The sequence below is a fragment of the Herpailurus yagouaroundi genome, unplaced genomic scaffold (genome assembly GCF_014898765.1).
Source record: "Herpailurus yagouaroundi ecotype Mexico unplaced genomic scaffold, PumYag 140, whole genome shotgun sequence".
Classification (NCBI taxonomy): Eukaryota; Metazoa; Chordata; class Mammalia; order Carnivora; family Felidae; genus Herpailurus; species Herpailurus yagouaroundi.
Genome location: NW_024412395.1, coordinates 17,364,667 through 17,386,356, shown reverse-complemented (window position 1 = coordinate 17,386,356; position 21,690 = coordinate 17,364,667). Strand labels below are relative to the sequence as shown.

Here is a 21,690-nt window from a genome sequence, read left to right as displayed (position 1 = left end):
GGTAGCATATCTCAAGTTTCTCAGGACATACATACAGTGGGCAGTGTCACTTCCCTGTAATACAGTGAGCTATAGGTTTCTCTTGTCAAAATGAAAGAGGATTTTTTTTTACACAAAAGCAGACATATCAGCAGTACTGTTGTGTATTTTGGAGACACAATGTTTTGGGTTCTGTGAAGAATGAGGCTCACCCCTAACTTTTAGAGCATCAGGTGTCCTGTGTGAAAGAGGGACATGCATTAAATGACACAGACCTTGTGATCACCATAATGGAAACACCAGTGAAGGATCCGGTGCAGAAATGGGGGAAACTTGAACCACACAGGAATAGAAGGGAAGTTGAAGACGGTACACAGAGTTTGAGGAGGTGCAGAGGGGAGGGTGTTGGGATCAGTGAGATGCAGTTGGAGATCATTCCTGGCCACAGCCTGAGCAGGGAGTGTGAAGTCCACACAGAGCTGCTAAGTGGGATCACTCTCAGTGCACAATGCAGTGTTCATCTCCAAAATGTCAGTGTGTTGCCAACGTGCATGTAGGTAATCATCTAAAAGGACTGTTGTCTCCCTGGGTTTTCCTGAAGGTTCTGGAAATTTGTGGGGGAGAAAATGCCCTGGATATATGGGGAATTTAACTAGGTCTTATGGAAATGCTTGCATGCCCAAGTTCATATCCCTCAGTGAGACTAAAAGTGGAGACAGGATCTAGATCAGCTCAGTGCCTACATTGGCCTTCAGCCTAAGTCTGACTCAGACCCACTTAGTGGGTCAACCTACAATCTAGGGTTGGCCAGAAGCCGCCCCCACTGGACCCCTGTCATCACCCTGACTACAGCTTTGCATCTCCTCAAACTTCTCTCACAATATCCTGAGGCTTTGCCTGTGTTCCTGCTGTCTCAGCCCTAATACCAGTTCTCAGTGGGACCTACACGGAGCCTCAGCTGTGTTATCGGTGAAAACAGGGGTAATATTTGTTTCTAAGAACATTATAAGAAGAAGACATTAAATACATAAAGCATCTGCAAAATCTCTGGGAAGTGTCCACTCACCCTTCTCAGTTTCAATTAAGATATCTCCACACAATGATCATCCAAAAAAGATGGTCACAGGAGTTCATTAAACTAAGACCATTAACAACTCAGCCCAGGGATTGGGAATCACTGTTTTAAACAGTAAGACAGGGTCCCTCATTTTTCTATTAAAATTCAGGCCCTACCAGACAAAGAAAGAAAAGATAATTATGAGAATGTGTACCTTCAGAGATCTAGATCTGAAGACAATCATTTTCCATTACATATAGACTCACAGATGCAGCCACACACTAAAGTGTTCATCTATGGCCACAGCCACAGATAAACTACAGAAGACAGAATGCATGTAGGAAAACATAAGATCAGAGGGAAATAAACCAAAATCTCTTTGCATTATAGGACAACTATTTTGAAATTTGAAGAGGACTGTGCGCAGTGACAAACTATGGTGAATATATATATATATATATATATATATATATATATATATATATATATTTAAGAAGGTGTCGGATATGCCAGAATGCTTTCCCTGGCCATCCTGTCCCCTCCACTTTGTCTTTCCTACTCTCCCCTAATACACCTTTCATCGTTCTCTCTCTGTGTCAGCGTCTGCTTCTAGGACCATCTACCCTCACTCCCCATTGAGTGTACACAGTGGGGTTCCTGTACACACAGGTAACAAACTGGCAGAAATGGTGGTGATGGAAGAGAGAAGCCCAAGGGAATTTTCCGGGGTGATGGTAACTTCCTATATCTAGATTTATGGGGTGCTTATTTTAGAAATATTCACTGACTCCCTGGTGCCTTGGGTCAGATAGACAGGTATCTGACAGGAAATGGCTGAGTTCTAATGGTGGGGAAGGATGAGGGACCAGCAGTGACTGTGGGAGAGGAGTGAGGAGGCCACACATGGAGACAGGAAATGGCTGAGTTCTAATGGTGGGGAAGGATGAGGGACCAGCAGTGACTGTGGGAGAGGAGTGAGGAGGCCACACATGGAGTCAGACCCTCGCCCAGTATGCCAGGTCTCCACAGACAGCACCATGTGTAGGAGGTCTCTGAGGAGCAGAGATTTCTTGATCAGACCCGTGAACTACAGAATCCTCCTTCAGTTTCCTCACTGAGGGATGGCCAGAGCAGAGGCCAGCAGCTAGCAGACACCCTGATCATGGCTGGAGTGGAGCAGTGGACCTGGGGGATTGAGTCAGAGAAAGGGACAGGCAGAAGGTAGCGACAGGGAGTTGGAGAGACAAAGGGAAGAGAAGAGAAAGGACCTTTCTCTGCTGACTTCACCTACATTTCTGTGTGAACAAAAGGAGATTCTTGTCTCCAAGGGTAGGGAAGAGGGCTGGCAAAAAGAAAGAGTGACATTCTCAGCTGAAGTGCCCAGGGTATCTGCCTTGCTCTTGAGTACCTAACACAGGAAGCCCGTGCTTTCTGTCATAATTGGAACTGCAGCTCATACCATTTAGTGAAAACCAATCCAATTATGAATCCCTCAACATTAAAGTACTGCAACAAAATTAAGTGAACAGACTGAAAGATACAACACAGGATAAAGTCCAAAGGTAGACCCACTGCAATACTTATGGGAATACAATCTATCAGAAAAGGAAGTACCCCAGTGCAGGCATTCAGACACCTGGGAAATATCCGAAAATGTGTAAAAAAAAAAAATGTAGTCCTTACTTCCAAAGCAACATTAGTACTAGACACAAAGGGATCGTGATGTAAGGTTTAGAGAGAAACCATGTGACTTCATGGTGCTATACCCATGAGATCAAGTCTCATCAAATTATACCCTTTAACTTGAGGCTATTTGTTATATGTAAATTGCACCTCATTAAAGAGAGTTTCAAACATAAAATGCTGAAGAAAATGTTGGAAAGTTCCTTTCTAATCCTGAAGTGCATGGGTGATAGGAGTCTGTCTGACCATATGTCAACAATCCAAAAAATGAAGACATTTAAAAAATTAATAATAGCAGAGTTAGGAGGACCCTGAGCTCATCCTGTCCCATGTTTTCAACTACATAACATGCACATCCAAGTCCATAAACCACAGAGCGATCCAAAGAGTGGCAGAACAAACTCCACAACTAAATAGAAGCTGTATCTGAAAGGTGAGGAAGGTCAGAAAGGTGGAGGGCGGCTGCCTGCAGGAAGGGCAGAGAAAGTGAGCCCTCACACCAGGGAGCTCACACAGGGAAGACTAATCCCCAGAACATTTGGCTTTAAAACCAGAGGGGCTGAATTCCCTTGAATTTGGATCCTGGAGCTTTGGAGGTCAGTTGGCCCAGCACTGGGTGATCCAGGAGGATGAGAGATAATCAGGTCCCTGCCTGTGTAGAGAGGCAATGTAAACATGGCATTTTACACAATGCCAAGGCAACAGGAGACAGATCTGTTCATGCTGACTTCTGGGTGGTTGGGGGACTTTTCCAACAATGAGGGAGCTCACAGTCACCATTTTTCTCCCCCACCCCCAGATTAAGCACGGAGGCACCTACCAGGGAATGGACCTGCAAAGACACTTGCTACCTAACGTGCTAGCTGTGTGCCAGTCCCAAGAGTTCTCTGGGGGACTCACCCACTCCAAGCCTGCTGGCCTCAGGGCAAACTTTGTTAAAACTGCATGGACACCCTGTCTGGCCAGCTGCAGGCAGAGCTGCCACTGCACACTGCCCATCTGACCGCACCCAGCTGTGCACCCCCAGCTACCCTCATCTGTCTCACCCAGCCACATGTCCCCAGCCACTGACATACTCTGTGCACAGCCTTGAGCCCCTGGTTGTCCTGGTACATAGCCCCCAGCCACCAAAGGACAGCTACAGATTTGTCAACAGAATCTTGGCAAGCCAGAAAGAAGTGACATGACATATTCAAAGTGCTGAATGGAAAAATCAGCAGCCAAGAATACTCTATCCAGTAAGGCTGTCATTCAGAATAGAAGGGAGACATAGAGCTTCCCAAACAAAAACTAAAGGAGTTTGCACCACTAAGTCAGTCCAACAAGAAATACTAAGAGGGACTCTTTGAGTGGAAAGGACAGACCAAAAGTGACAATGGAGAGGTAGAAAACACAAACCCAGTAGAAATGAATATTTCTGTAAAAAATCAATTGAGGAACTCACAAAAATGGATATAAAATATAATAACATGTACCAAAACATAAGGAGGAGAAAATAATGGGTTCAAAGGTAAATGACCATCAACTTAATACAAATAGCTAAAAGCAAAGAAATTCTGTAAAAACCTAATGGTCACCATATATCAAAAACCACTTATAAATATGCAAAGAATAAGGAGAAAGAAATCAAAATATATCACTAAAGTAAATCAGCAAAACATGAAAGAGAGAAAGACAAGAAAGGATCGAGAAAATCATTAGACACCACAACAAAACAGGTAATAAAATGGCAATACATACATACAAATCAATAATTCCTTTGAAGGTAAATGGAATGAATGCTCCAATAAAAAGACATAGGGTGTAAAAATGGATGAAAAAACAAAACAGATTTATATGTTGTCTACAAGTGACCCATTTTAGACCTCAAGCCACCTACAGAATGAAAATCAGAGGATGTCAAGAAACATCACGTAAATGAATGTCAAAAGAAAGCCAGGGTAGCAATGCTTGTATCAGATAGAAAAAAAAAGAGAAAGGACTCAAAATCAGAAATTAGGAGAAATCACAACCAACACCTCAGAAATACAAAGAATCATAAGATAGTATCATGAAAACTTGTAAGTCAAAAATTTGGACGATTTACAAGAAACAGAAAAATTCCTAGAAACATATAAGTTGCATAAACTGAAACAGAAAGAAAGAAAACATGAACAGAACAATAGCCAGCAAACAAATTGAGTCAGTAATCAAAAAACTCTCAACAATCAAAAGTCTAGGACCAGATGACTTCACAAGTGAACTCCACCAAACAGTTAAAACAGGGTTAAGACCTCATATTCTTAAGCTATTCCAAAATATGAAAAATGATGGAAAACTTCCAAATTCATTCTATGAGGCCAGCATTACCCTGATACCAAAACCAGATAAAGAGTCCACTAAAAAAGAGAACCCCAGGCCAATATCCCTGATGAACATGGATGCAAAAAATTCTCAATCAAATACTACCAACCAAATTAAAAAATACCTTAAAAAATCATTCACCACAATTAAGTGGATTTGTTCCAAAGCTGCAAGGTGGTTACATATCCACAAATCAATCACTGTAATGCATTACATCACTGGGAAAAAGGGTAAGAACCATATGATTGGGGCTCTTGGGTGGCTCATTCCTTCAAGCGTCCGACCTTGGCTCAAGTCATGACCATATGGTTCATGACTCAAGCCTTTCATTGGGCTCTCTGCTGACAGCTCAGAGCCTGGAGCCTGCTTCAAATTCGGTGTCTCCCTCTCTCTCTGCCCCTACCCCACTCACCTTCTGTCTCTGTGTTTCAAAAATGAATGTTTCAAAACAAAAAAAACCCACAGTCATATCAATACATGCAGAAAAAAAGCATTTGACAAAGGACAACATCCATTCATAATTATAACCCCCTAAAGTAGGTTTATAGGGAACATACATCAATATAATGAAGGTTATCTGTGAAAACCCTGCAGTTAGCATAATCCTTAGTGGGGAAAATCTGAGAACTTTTCCTCTAAGGTCAGGAAGAAGACAAGGATATTTACTCTCACCACTTTTAATAAACATAGTACTGAAAGTCCAAGCCAGAGCAATCAGACAAAACATAACAAATCCAAATCTGGAAGAAGTGAAACTTTCATACTTTGCAGATTACATGACAGTATATATAGAAAACCCTAAAGAGCCCACCCAATAACTGCTAGAACTGATAAATGAATCCAGCAATGTCACAGGATACAAAATCATACAGAAATCTGTAGCATTTCTAGACAACAATAATGAAGCAGTAGAAAGAAATTAAGACCATCCCATTTACAGTTGCACACCAAATAAGATATCTATGAATAAATCTGACCAAAGTGGTGAGTGACCTATACTCTGAAAACTATAAAACAGTGATGAAAGAAATTCAAGATGACACAAAGAAATGGAAGGACATTCCATGCTCATGGATCGGAAGTAGAAATATTGTGAAAATGTCTATACTTCCCAAAGCAATTGACACAATTAATGCAATCTCCATTAAATACCAACAGCATTTTTCACAGAACTAGAACAGCCCTAAAATTTGTATGGAACCACAAAAGACCCCAGTCTTCAGAGTAAACATCCTTTATGTGAAGTGATAATTATGGATGGCATGATGCCTCTGGATCTTCTGCTCCAAAACACATTAACTCTGGCCTAAGCATATGAACAAACGTTAGACATATCCCAACCAAGGATAATTCTACAAAATACATTCTACAGATGTACCCTCAAAACTTTGCAGATTATGAAAAATATGGAAAATCTAAAAATAGTCATAACCAGGTGTAGCCTAAGGAGACAGGATGATTGAATGTAATGTGCCAGCTGGGATGAGTCTAGAACAGAAGAGGTTAAAACCAAAGAAATCTGAGTAAACATATAAACTTTAGTTAATAATACTGTATCTCTTCGGGATATTGATTGTGATAATGTACCAACTTATATAACATCAATATTCAGAAAATAGTCTGATGTATGTGGAGATCTCAGTACTATCTTCTCTTTTTTTTTTTTGTAACTAGAAACCCATCATGAATGAAAAGATTATTAGTAATCATGGTTTTACTTTTTCAACACATAATATTATATAACTAGTTCTAGTATTAGTTGCTAGTGGTTGACATTCACCTATTCTTGTTGTTCTTACTATTGTTTAATTTAAGTAATAGCATTCATGTTACGGAAAACCGAATGCACAATGAGATACAATTCAAAGAAACATCTACTTTACATATTTTAAGGTAATAACATATGTATATACCACTGTATTATGTGGTATGTAAATTAAGTGTTTTTTCTGATCTTGAATGAGCATGTCATTGAATGGCTTTCTGTAAAGGTGGTTATCCTAGATAATGAATGATACCCAGAATTTACAGGATGTACTTCACATCATGCCTGAACATTAAAAAAAAAAAAATGTACAAACGGCCAGATGAATCATTGTGACTGGCTCACTTATTCTAAAGAATCCTTGCTTTAATATTTTCATGCATATTTTTAGCAGGAATACAACAGAATCAAATATTTCCAAATCAAAGAGATATTCAAAGACTAGAAGAATGATAGGAAGTTCAAGGGGTTTCAGAAGGAAAAGATGTGACCATGAAGTGGCAGTCACAGGCAAGCAGCTTTCTCTGGGCCACTTTGACAGGTTTGCGTGAGGATATGTGACTTGCCAAAGGGTAAGACCCACAAGTACAAGAGGGAAAGGCAATGCTTCAGGGAGAGGTGACATGGAAAGGGTGCTTCTGTGCCTAAGTGATGGCTCAGCAACCTGGCTGTGGTCCCTGTGTCAAAGATTTCAAAATTCCATCAGTAACTTAGACTCACAAAGATCTTAGTAACATAGATCAAAGTAACTTAGACCCACAATGATCTTAGAGTCACAGAGTTGATCTTCATCTATGATTAGCAAATGGTCACAGTTTCACAGGATATGAAAATCGGGCTGGCAGTAGATGGCTAAAATATTATTTAGGGCTATCTTTCTAATAAAAAATGGATGTGTAAAAATTTGGGTTTTGAATGTTAAGAAAAATCACAGGCCCATCATGGAGTTACTTATGTTAAGGTTCCATGTCACCAAACCTATTTTCATTCCTGCAGGAATGTAACCTTTAACCAGTCAACAAAGAATTTCCTAGTCAGTGTTGGAAATTTAACTGATAGACCCCTGCCATTCCCCTCAGGGAAGCAATATTGCTTAAATAAGGTATTTCGTACCACTAATTTTTTTTAAGTTTATTTTGAGAGAGACAGAAAGAGAGCACATGCAAGGGATGGGCAGGAAGAGAGGGAGAGAGAGAACCCCACGACCACGAGGTCATGATCTGAGCCAGGATCAAGAGTCAGACACTGAGGGCCTGAGGGCCCTGAGGGCACTGGCCTACTTCTGGAGAGAAGGCAGCAAACTACTTGCAGGCAGATGGCATAGAAACTAATCTGTACAATGGCTGGTGCACACAGTGGGGAAATTATATGCTCATCTTGGAGAGCATCCCTGAGAGGCAGTGTTCACAAAGAGGGGACAAAGGAGCTGGGACAGAGGAGCTGGGTGGTGCCATTTCCCTCCTCTGCCCCCCACTGTACACACAGAGCCACTTGCTGGAAACAAGGCAATTCCCACACTGGCTGCCGCCAGGCCCTGGACACTAGATGACCTCCTCTTCATAAAGCCATTCATCTCACAGGCAGGTAACATAATGAGCTTTTGTAACACAGAGAAGGCAAATACTCAGCAAAAATGCCAAGACAAGAGGAATGCATCCCAAATGAAAGAACAAGATAAGGTCATGGCCAGAGAAATGGAAGGAACACTTCCAAACTCATTCTATGAAGCCAGCATGGCCTTGAGTCCAAAGTGAACAAAGACCCCACTAAAAAGGAAAACTACAGACCAATTTCCCTGATGAAATTAGATGCAAAAATTCTCAACAAAAATCAGCAAACCGGATCCAACAATACATAAAAAGAATTAATCCCCACAGTGAGGTGGGGTTTATTCCTGGGATGCACAAATGATTCAATGTCTGCAAATCAACAGATGTGATATATCACATTGATAAAAGAAAGGATAAGAACCACATGATCCTCTCAATAGATGCAGAAAAACCATTTGACAAAATACAGCATCCTTTCTTGATGAAAAAAACCCTCATGAAAGGAGGGATAGAAGGATTGTGCCTCAACATCATAATGTCCAGATATGAAAGTCCCACAGCTAATATCATCTTCAATGGGGAAAAACTGAGAGCTTTCCCCTTAAGGTTAGGAACATGACAGGGATGTCCACTCTCACCACTGTTATGCAACATACTGTTGGAAGTCCTAGCCTCAGCAATCAGACAACAAAAAGAAACACAAGGTGTCCAAATTGGCAAGGAGGAGTCAAACTTTCCCTCCTTGCAGACATGAACTCTCCACGGAAAATCCAAAAGACTCCACCAAAAAACCTCTAGGACTCATACAGGAATTCAGGAAAGCCTCAGGATATAAAACCAATATACAGAATTTGATTGCATTTCTATATGCCAATAATGAGGCAGCAGAAAGAGAAATCAAGGAATTGGTCTCATTTACAGTTGCACTGAAAACCATAAAATACCTAGGATAAACCTAACCAAAGAGGTAAAATACAGTACACTGAAAAAAACAAGGGGGCGCCTGGGTGGCTCAGTCGGTTAAGCGCCAACTTCAGCTCAGGTCATGATCCCCCAGTTTGTGGGTTCTAGCCCCACGCCGGGCTTTGTGCTGACAGCTCGGAGCCTGGAGCCTGTTTCAGGTTCTGTGTCTCCCTCTCTCTCTTTGCCCCTCCCCTGCTCATGCACGCTCTCTCTCTCTCTCTCAAAAATAAACATTAAAAAAATTAACAGAACATCTATGAAAGAAAGTGAAGAAGACCCAAAGAAATGGAAAAACATCCCATGCTCATGGATTGGAAGAACAAATATTCATGAAATGTCAATACTACCCAAAGCAATCAACACATTCAATGCAATCCCTATGAAAATAACACCAGCAGTCTTCACAGAGCTAGAACAAACAATCCTAAAATTTGTATGGAACCAGAAAAGACCCTGAATAGCCAAAGTAATGTTGAAAAAGAAAAACAAAGCTGGAGACATCACAATTCTGGACTTCATGGTGTATTACAAAGCTGCAATCATCAAGACAGTGTGGTATGGGCACAAAAACAGACACATGAATCAATGGAACAGAATAGGGAACCCAGAAGCGGACCCTCAAACATATGGCCAACTAATCTTTGACAAAACAGGAAAGAATATCCAATAGAAAAAAAGAGTCTCTTCAGCAAGTGGTACTGGGAAAACTGGACAGTGAGAAGAATGAACGTGGACCATGTTCTGAAACCACACACACACACACACACACACACACACACACACACACACACACTCAAAAAGGATGAAAGATCTAATGTAAGACAGGAAACCATCAAAATCCTAGAGGAGAAAACAGGCAACCTACCTCTTTGATCCTGGCTGCAGCAACTTCTTGCTTGTCATGTCTCCAGAACCAAGGGAAACAAAAACAAAAATGAACTATTGGGACTTCAAGATAAAAAGCTTCTGCACAGCAGAGGACACAATCAGCAAAACTAAAAGGCAACTGAATGGAATGGGATAAGATATTTGCAAGTGACATATCAGATAAAGGGTTAGTATCCAAAATCTATAAAGAACTTATCAAACTCAACACCCAGAAACCAAATAATCCAGTGAAGAAATGTGCAAAAGACATGAAGAGACACTTTAACAAAGATAACATCCAGATTGGTCACACATGAAAAAATGCTCAACCTCACTCGTCATCACTGGCCACAATGAGATCATCAAAACCACAATGAGATATCCCCTCACACCTATCAGAATGTCTAAAATTAACATCTCAGGGAAAAAAAGGTGTTGGCAAGGATGCAGAGAAAGGGAACCCTTTTGCAATGCTGGTGGGAATGCAAACTGGTGTAGCCACTCTGGAAAATAGTATGGAGATTTATCACAAAGACTAAAAATAGAACTACACAATGACCCAGCAATTGCACTACCAGGTATTTATCCAAAGGATACACAAACGTTGACTCGAAGTGGCACATGCACTCCAATGTTTAAAGCAGCATTATCAAAAATAGCTAAGTTATGCAAAGAGCCCAAATGACCATTGACTGATGAATGGATAAAGAAGATGAGGTATATTTATACAATGGAATATTACTTGGCGATCAAAAAGAATGAACTCTTGCTATTTGCAACAACGTGGATGGAACCGGATTCTATTATGCTAACTAAGCAAAGTATGTCAGAGAAAGACACACATCATATGATTTCTCTTGTCTGTGGAATTTAAGAAATAAAACTGATGAACATAGTGAAAGGAAAGCAAAAATAAGATACAGAGAGGGAGCCAAACAATAAGAGACTCTTAAATACAGAGAACAAACTCAGGGTTCCTGGAGGGTTACTGAATAGGGGAATGGGTTAAATGGGTGATGGGCACTGGCCGGGGGGGTGGGGTACTTGGGATGAGTACTGGGTATTTTTTGTACTTGACGGATCACTAAATTCTTCTCTGGAAACTGTATTCCACTATAAGATAACTAACTTGAGCTTAAATTAAAAAAAAAATTAAAAATAAATAAATAAGTGTAATACCAGTCAAAAGAAAAGAATATTTAAATCGGACTCTCTGAGTGGAAATGAAAGACCAAAAGTGATAGAGACAACAAAGGATCAGAGAAAACATCAAGAAACAATGGCAAAACAACTAATAAAATGGCATTAAGTGTATATCTATAAATAGTTACTCTGAATGTAAATGGACTAAATGCTCCAATCAAAAGACATTGGGTAGGGTGTCAGAATGGACAAAAGAAAAAAAAGAAAAACAAACAAACAAAGCAAGACCCGTCTAGATGCTGTGTACAAAGCCTTATTTGGACCTAAAGTCACCTGCAGATTTAAAGTGAGGGAATGAAGAAACATTTCTCATGCCAATAATGTCAAAAGAAAGCCAGGATCAATACTTATATCAGGCAAAATAAACTTTAAAACCAAGACTGTATTTTTGTACCCTTTGGGTAAATACCGAATAGTGAAATTACATGCACCCAATATTTATACCAGCATTATCAACAGTAGCTAAACTATGAAGAAAGCCCAAATATCCATCAACTGATGAAGGTATAAAGAAAGTATGGGGTATGTGTGTGTGTGTGTATGTATACACATACATACATATATATGTATATACATACATAAAATGGATTACTGAGCCATCAAAAAGAATGAAATCTTGCCACATGCAGTGGTGTGGATAGAGCTAGAATGTATTATGCTAAGTGAAATATGTCAATCAGAGAAAAAAATATATTATTTCACTCATGTGGAATTTAAGAAACAAAATAGATGAAAACACGGGAAGAGGGCAGGAAAAGAGAAGAGTGGTAACAAACCATTTGAGTCTCTTAAGTATAGAGAAAAAACAGGGTTGATGGAGGGAGATGGGTGGGAGATGGGTATTAAGGAGGGCACTTGTGATGAGCATTGGGTGTTGTATGTACCTCATGAATCCCTGAATTCTGCTACCGAACCCAATAATGCACTGTATGTCAACTAAAACTTAAATTAAAAAAAAATAAATAAAGCTGTAATAAGAGATGAAGATGGACATGATCTCATAATAAAGGGGACAACCAAACAGGAAGGTCCAACGATTGTAAACTTTTATGCACCCAACATGGCAATCACCAAATATATAAAACAATTAACAACATAAAGGAACTCATTTCTAATAATGTAAGGATAGTAGAGGACTTTAACACATCACTCACATCAATGGAAAGAACCTCTGAACAGAAAATCAATAAGAAAACAATGGCTTTGAATGACACACTGGACCAGATGGGTTTAACAGATATATTCAGAACACTCCATACTAAAATGACAGAATGCACATTCTTTTCAAGTGCACATGGGACATTCTCCAGAATCAATCACATTCTAGGTCACAAATCAGGCCTCAACAGGTACCCAAAGACAGAGATTAGACCAGGCATCTTTTCTGACCACAAATCTAGGAAACTTGTAGTCAACCACAAAAAAAAAAAAAAAAAAAAAAAAAAAAAAAGCAAGCAAGAAAGGCTACAAATAAAGGAAGGTTAAGCAACACGCTACTAAATGAATGGGTCAACCAGGAAATCAATGAGAAAATACACTGAAACAAATAAAAATGAAAACCAAAATTGAAACGATACATAAAATCTGAAAACAGAAAGAAATTGAATCAGTAATAAAAAAATATCTCCCCAACACAAGAAGAGTTCAGGGCCAGCTGGCTTCACTGATGAATTCTACCAAACATTTAAAGAAGAGGTAATATCTATTCTTCTCGAATTATTATGAAAAATAAAAAAGAAGGAAAACTTACAAATTCATGCTATCAGGCCATCATTACCCTGATACCAAAACCAGATAGACTCCACTAAAACTGAAAACTGCAGGGGCGCCTGGGTGGCTCAGTCGGTTGACTGTCCAACTCTTAGCTTCGGATTAGGTCATTATCCTGGGTCCAAGCCCCACATTGGACCCTGTGCTGACAGTGTGGAGCATGCTCAGGAATCTCTCTCTCCCATCCCTCTGCCCTCCCTCACCTTTATGTACTCTAAGTAAATGAATAAACATTTAAAAATATATTTAAAAAATTTTTTTAAATAAAATTGCAGACCAATAGCTCGATGACTATGTATGTAGAAATTCTCATTAAAATACATTCAAATTAAAGTCAACAATACATTAATAGAATCATTTACCATAATCAAGTGGGATATATTCCTGGGCTGCAAGGGTGGTTCCACATTCACAGATCAATCAACATGATGCACCACAGTAATAGAAGAAAGGATAAGAACAATATGATGCTTTCAACAGATGCAGGAAAAGCATTTGACAAAATGTCACATTCATTCATGATAAAAATCCTCAGCAAAGTAGATTGAGACTCAACATACCTGCACATAATAAAGGCCATCTATGAAAAACCCACAGCTAATCTCATCTTCAATGGGGAAAAACTGAAAGCTTTTCCTCTAAGGTCAGGAACAAGGCAGGGATGACCCCTCTCACCACTGTTACTCCACAAAGTACTGGAATTCCTAGCCACAGCAATCAGACAACAAAAGAAATAAGAGGCATCCAAATCAGCAAGGAAGAAGTAGAACTCTCGCTATTAGTAACTGACATGATTCTCTCTATAGAAAACATGAAAGATTCCCATAAAAATCGCTAGAAGTGATATATGAATTCGACAAGTCACAATATACAGAAATCAATGTACAGAAATTGATTGTGTTTCTATAGACGAATCATGAATTAAAAGAAAGTAAGGAATCAATCCCATTGACAGGTGCACCAAATACCACAACCTACCAGGAACAAACCTAACCAAAGAGGTGAAAGACCTATACTCTAAAGGCTATGAAACACTGATGAAAGAAATGGAAGAGGACAGAAATGAAAATACATTTCATGTTCATGGATGGGAAGAACAAATACTGTTAAATTGTCTACACTCCTCAAAACAATCTACACATGTAATGAAATCTTTATCACACTAACAAAACATTTGTCACAGAACTAGAACAAGTAATCCCAAAATTTGTATGGAAAGACAAAAGACCCCAAACAGCCAAAACAAACTTGAAGAAGAAAAGCAAAGCTGGAGACATCACAATTCCAGACTTTATATTATTATAAAGCTGTAGTGATCAGAACAGTATGGTACTGGCAAAAAAAAAAAAAAAAAAAAAAAAAAAAAAAAAAAAAAAAAAAAAAAAGAAAAGAAAAGAAAAAGAAAAAAACGCACAGACACATTGATCAATAGAATGGAACCCAGAAATGAACTCACACCTATATGGTCAATTAATCCTCAACAAAGCAGGAAAGAATATCCAATGGAAAAAAAGATAGTCTTGGGGCACATGGGTGTCTCAGTCACTGAAGCATCTAATCGTGGATTCAGCTCAGGTCATGATCTCAGGGTTCATCAGTTTGAAACCCGTGTAGGCCTCTGCACTGACAATGTAGAGCCTGCATGGGATTCTCTCTCTCCATTTCTCTCTGCCCCTCTTCTACATGCTCTGTCTCTCTCTCAAAAATAAATAAATACACTTAAAGTCTCCTCAATATATGGTTTTGGAAAAACTAGACAGCAACCTGCAAAACAAAACAAAACAACAACAGACCACTTTCTTACAACATACACAAAAATAAATCCAACATGGATAAAGACCTATGTGGGAAACCTGAAACCATAAAAGTCCCTGAGGATAACACAGGCAGTATCTTATTTGACATTGGCTGTACAAACGTCTTTGTAGATCTATCTCCTGAGGTAAGGGAAACACAAGCAAAAATAACGGGACTTCGTAAAAATAAAAAGCTTCTGTCACCAAAGAAATAATCAACAAAACTAAAACACAACCTACAGCATGATGATATTTGCAAATGACATCTGATAAAGGGTTAGTGTCCAAAATATATAAAGTTATACACACCCCAAAAATGACAAATCAAATTAAAAATGGGCAGAGGACACGAATAGATATTTTCCCAAAGAAGACATACAGATAGCCAAGAGACACATGAAAAGATGCTCAGCAATACTGATCTTCAGGGAAATACAATTCAAAAGTACAATAAGATAACTCATCACATCTGTCAGAATGACTCAAATCAATGGATGATGAAACAGCAGGTGTTGCCAAGGATGTGGAGAAAAAGGAAACCTCCTGCACTATTGGTAGGAATGCAAACTGGTGCAGCCACTCTGGAAAACATCATGGAGATTCCTAAAAAATTTGAAAATAGAACTACCTTATGATCCAGCAATTTCACTACAAGGTATTTACACAGAGAATACAAAAATAATATTTCAAAGGGATACATGCACCCTGATGTTTACAGCATCATTTTCTACAACAGCCAAGTTACGGAAACTGCCTAAGTTTCCATCAACTGATGAATAAACTGAGATGTAGTATATGGTATGGAATATTATTTGGCCATAAAAACATGAAATCTTGTCATTTGCCATGAGGTGGATGGAGGGAGAGAATGTTATGCTGGGTGAAATAAGCCTGTCAGAGAAAAACAAGTACCAGATGATTTCACTAACACATGGAAATGAAACAAAACAAAGGGGGGAGAGGAGGGAAAGGAGACAGTGACAAACAGACTTTTTTTTTTTTAACTGAGTTGAATCCTCAGCAGCTTTTTTTTTTAAGTTTATTTATTTTTGAGACAGAGAGAGACAGAGCATGAACGGGGGAGGAGCAGAGAGAGAGGGAGACACAGAATCGGAAGCAGGCTCCAGGCTCTGAGCCATCAGCCCAGAGCCCGATGCGGGGCTCGAACTCACGCACCACGAGATCCTGACCTGAGCTGAAGTCCGAGGCTTAACCGACTGAGCCACCCAGGCGCCCCAAACAGACTCTTAACTAGGAAACAAACTGAAGGTTTCCACAGTGGTGTGGGGATGGGTGAAACAGGTGATGGGGATTAAGACATGCACCTGGGGTAAGTACCGGGTGATGTGTGAAAGTGTTGCTCTATATTGTACACCTGAAACTAATATTACACTCTATCTTTACTAACCGGAATTTAAATTAAAAAATAACATAAGGTGAATGACACCTACCTACCAGGTTTTCTGTAGTTTTCCATCACTTCACTAGGTTTGGGAAAAAAACATGAAATTTTTTAAAAGCATGTATGATTTTGTGCCCTTACCTTGGTCTCTGGTTCCAGCAGGACTCGGAAAGTTGCTACCAGCTCATTCTTCTACAAGGTCCTGAGACAAACGGGCATTTCATGTCTTCATGTCCTAACTGAATGCAGCTCCGTTCTTCTGAATTTCTGTCAGGATTTCTCCCCGGAAACAAGCCTGAATCTGGAACAAACCATCCACGGCATCTATGATGTGATGTCATGAGACCCCTCAATCCACGGGTCCTTTAGTAAAATACGTCTTGCTCAAACACTGTCTGGGAAAGTGAGGAATGAAACACGGGAACAGCCCAGAAAATGCAAGGGCCTGTGCTGCTGACCAACCAGGGCACCCAGGGAAGCCACCCAGCGCCCCCTCCTCAACACTCAGTGCAACAAGGCAGCTTCTCTCTGGCGACTCAGGGTCCTGACACCAAGTTGCTGCAAGGCTCCCAAGGTCTCCCCTGGGTCGGGTTTCAGAACCTGCTGGAAATGCAGCTCTGGTCTCTGTCCTGAGGCAGCGGCAAAGCCCTGAGTCCTCTGGGGGCGACAGAAGCCCTTCCTGCTCTGAGGTGCCCTGGGTCAGAAAAGCTGATGGGGCGCCCTCTGCTGGCCATCACCGCACACCCAGAGGAACCGGCCCCTCCTAGTTTGTGGTGGTCGAGCACTCTCTGCTGGCCACCATGGGAATTCCTGCAATGTTGAGGCCCTGGTCGCTCAGCTGAGGGATAGAAGGTGTTCTGGGCAACTAAGCCTGTTCTCCACATTGGGAAGGGTCTTGGTGACAGGGCCTGGGAAACTAAGAAATCTTTTCCTTCTTTCTAGTGAGTGAAAAATGAAACCACATTTATTTATGTAATGACATCATTTGTAATGCTTTAAGCAATGTTCACAGAAAAATAGCCTGCCAATTTACACATGCTGAACAAGAGGTAATTGTGTTTACCACCAAAATACTTAGGTTAGATAAAGAATTGACACCTTTGAGAGAGATACCGGCTTCCAGCTATGGGGTGAGTAAGTCCAAGGGATACAAGGTACAGGCAATGGAATAGAGTCAATCCTGTAATAATAATGTTGCATGCTTTCACATGATAGCTACACTTGTGGTTAGGTACACGTAATTTATAGTCATATGGAATAATACGATGTATGCCTAAAACTAATACAACAAATGTGTGAACAATATTTCAATTAAAAATCGACATCCTTTACACTATTTTTAGTTTCTCCTTCTTTGCCATTAAAAAATCATTCCTGGGGCGCCTGGGTGGCGCAGTCGGTTAAGCGTCCGACTTCAGCCAGGTCACGATCTCGCGGTCCCCGAGTTCGAGCCCCGCGTCGGGCTCTGGGCTGATGGCTCAGAGCCTGGAGCCTGTTTCCGATTCTGTGTCTCCCTCTTTCTCTGCCCCTCACCCGTTCATGCTCTGTCTCTCTCTGTCCCAAAAATAAAATAAATGTTGAAAAAAAATTAAAAAATCATTCCTGGGGTGCCTGGGTGGCTCAGTCGGTTAAGCGTCCAACCTTGACTCAGGTCATGGACTTGCAATCCATGAGTTTGAGCCCCACGTCCCGCTCTGTGCGGACAGCTCAGAGCCTGGAGCCTGCCTCAGATTCGGTGTCTCCCTCTCTCTCCCCGCTCCCCAGCTCGGGCTCTCTTGAAAAAAGAAAAAAATAAACATTAAAAAATCATTCTGGGGCGCCTGGGTGGCTCAGTCGGGTGAGCGTCTGACTTCAGCTCGGGTTGTGATCTCACAGTTCGTGAGTTCTGGCCCCGCATTGGGCTCCGTGCTGTCAGCTCAGAGCCTGGAGCCTGCTTTGGATTCTGTGTCACCCTCTCTCTCTGCCCCTCCCTCACTCGTGCTCTGTCTCTGCCTCTCAAAAATAAGTAAAACTAATAAAAAATCATTCCTTATTTAGAATCTATGAAATTCCATTTATACCAGATTCTCTAACATCACCATCTTGATGTTGAGAGCTTGTCTGAAAAGTCACTAATAATGTCTTTGATGGACACATAGATGACAAGGTCAGAATGCAACTTACAGGGAGCTATACATCTGTTATGGATTACTGTAAGTATCCTTGGCTAATATTTTCAATGAAATGGGCTTTAGGGATATAGATGAATCAAACAATGTCCATCAGTCTTATAGGTCAATTTCCTATAGGACCATTATGCCTTCAGTTACTAATCGCCATCTCTTCAGAATTAAAAAGCTAGGGGAAGAAAATATCTTTGAATTTGATGTAAGAGAAGACTATGGTGTTTTGAAGGGTTCACCTACCATCTGGCATCCTCAGATTGGCAGTGGACAGGAGGATAGCAACCCACTATCTTGATGCACGTTGCTAGTTCCAGAGGGAGAATATGGACCTTATTGTCAAACACTTTTTGTCAATATCAGCAGTCCACCTCTGCCAGGTCCAGCCTGCAGGACTTGGGGGCAACACAATGCCTGATGCCTGGGCTCAGAACATGAGGAAGGCCAGCTGGGGGTGGGGGTGGGACTGCAGCAGGGCCTGGGGCAGTGAGGGAGATGGCTCAGGGTCACCTCCCCACAGGGCAGGCTCTGGAGTTTACCTGCCAAAGAGCAGCACATTCTCCCTCAAGACATTTCTCTCCATGACAGAACATGGGCTGATCCCCACAATTCCAGGAGAAATGAGGGACACCCATCTTTTCAAATGCAATGGCCTCTGCAGAGCTTGGCCCCTGAGAAGTTGGAGTCTTGGAGTCATGGAACTCTGATGCCCATGATACCAGCCTTTTCTGCCCCATCACTCAGAGCCACTTTATACATCCCCTCTCCCCTGGCCCATGTCACGCTGTCCATGTACCTGGACCAGGTCCCTAATTTCCTCCTTGTACTTCCTCTTTGTTTCTCTCTAACCCCATCTCTATCTGTTTCTTCCTTTTACTCCCTAGGACTTTCCCAATTCCCCCATTACTCATCCAGTGTCTCTCTTCCTGCCTATCTCTTTCTCCACCTTTCCCCAGGCTTCAGGCTATCTGCTCTGTGCATGCAGCCCTCTCCAGGAGCACAGGGCACTCCTGTCTCTCCCTCTCTCCTGTCATGTTTGGTCCCAGGCCCTGATCACAATAGAGGAGAATCTCCCCCCACCCCCCATACAGCAGCTGCTTATGTTGACATTTGCTATAGCAATGCTGGCAGCATGTAGACAACCAGACATCTACCCTTGGTGGCCCAGCCATAACCCGAAAGCTGCTGGAAGTCTGGCTGCTTCCCTAAGCTGGGAGGAAAAAGGGCTCACAGGGTTCAAGGTCCCTGGGGGCAAAGTGGATTGGATTGGCCTATGCAGAAGGAGCCATATCTTATACCCAACTCTCCTGGGTTGTGTTGAAGGAACCTATCTCATACCATTGACCTCTGCCCTCCCCATGCCTCAATAAGGCAACAGGGGGAGGTTTATGGGACATCCTGTGACTCACCACAAAAATTGCTGCCATTTGCCCCCTTGGAGGCCACCTGGATTAGTGCTACTGGGGGCAGCTGGTAAGGTGCACAAGGGCACAAGAGCTGGATTCATGCAGAGCTTCCTTACTGGTCTCCTGAATCCATTCCTCACCATCAGAATAGACCCTTTCCTGGAAACAGATACCTGCCCTGCTCATCAACACAAACCCCATAAACTAGCAGGTGCCGTATGCTCATGAGTATCTATCTACAAAATTAACCACCACCACCAGAGCTTCCTAAAGTATGTGTCCAACTCCTAGATGGAACTACAGGTCCTTTCCAGGCAATACAACCCCAAAGAACGGTCTGTCTTCTTCCACCAATACTATACATTCTACCTGTTGGTTAACTGTGTGTACAGGAACCCCAAAGGGTACACCTGATGGGGAATGAGTGTCGATTTTCCTGGAAGCAGATGCTGACACAGAGACACAACTGTGACAAGTGTATTAGGGGACACTAGGAAGGACAAAGTGGAGGGCATGGGGTGGGCAGGGAAAGCATTCAGACCAAGGGGCAGATTAGATACCTTCTCTAAATATATAATAACCACAGCTGGTTTGTAATGGTTCACTGTCCATTTCAAATTTCAGACTGATTGTCCTCTATGTCAAAGTGATTTTGAGTTATTGCAATGGGATCTTCTGTTATCCTCTATGCATTTTGTCTTCTATGATATATGTGTGGCCTGGGATGAGCATTTAATTGTGTGGCTGCATTTGTGTGTTTACCTGTAATGGAAGATTGCCTTCAGATCTTAGAGGTAGATCCCTGGATGTACACATTCTCATACTTATCTTTTCCTTCTTTGTAAAGTAGGACCTGAATTTTTATAGAAAACACACAGGCGTCTTTGTTGGATCTTTTGAAACAGGAATTGCCAATCTCCCAGCCTCAGGCATTATACCCTTAGTTTCATGAAATTGAATGAACATCTGTTGATGATCTTCTGTGTGCAGATACATTCGTTTCCACCCTGAGAAGGGTGAATGCCCATTCGTCCTATACATTTTACAAATTCCTTATGTGCTTAACCACCTCTTCATCACACTGACCTTAGAGACCAACACTGTCCCTGCTTCTCAGATTACAAAGCTGAGGCTCTGAGATGGCCCCATTGAGAGAGTGGGTATTAGGGCTGAGACAGCGGGAACACAGGCAAAGCCTCAGGAAATTGTGAGGGAAGTTTTGGAGATGCAAACCTTCAGGAAGGGTGGTGACAGCAGTGCAGGGGTGCGATGACAGGAGTCCAGCAGGGGCGGTTCCTTGGTCAACCCTGAATTTCCCGCTAACAGTCTGACTCAGGCTGAAGGCCAAGGAAGCCACACAGCTGATCTACAACCTAAATCCGTCGCATTTAGTCTCACAGAGGCACACAAACTTAGGCAGACAAGCATCCCATAAGAACCAATTTAAACTACAAATCTCCAGGGCATTCTTTCACACAGAACCAAGGGAAACAACAGTCTTTATTTAGATAATGAGCTAGGTGCACTTTGGCCACAATGACATTTCAGAGATGACACCTGCATGAACTGTGCTTGAATCCATGCAGCAGCTCTGTGTGGACCTCACGCTGCACTCACTCTCCCTGCCCAGGTTGTGGGCCCTGCCAGAAATGGCCTCCAGCTCCATCTCCCTGAGTCCATCACCCTTCCCTCTGCACCATCTCAGCTCTTCCTTCTCGCCCACAGCCTCCAATTCATTCTCATG

At 41.6% G+C, this 21,690-nt stretch overlaps 1 long non-coding RNA gene across 1 annotated transcript in view; it reads right to left on the bottom strand.

Annotated features, from left to right (window-relative positions):
• The window catches only part of LOC121030473 (uncharacterized), a 41,493-nt gene extending 24,521 nt beyond the window's left edge, over positions 1-16,972 (bottom strand). The window contains exon 1 of the long non-coding RNA XR_005790237.1: positions 16,520-16,972. This is a non-coding gene — a long non-coding RNA (uncharacterized LOC121030473). The remainder of the gene's footprint in view (positions 1-16,519) is intronic.
• Between the last annotated feature and the right edge of the window lie 4,718 nt (positions 16,973-21,690).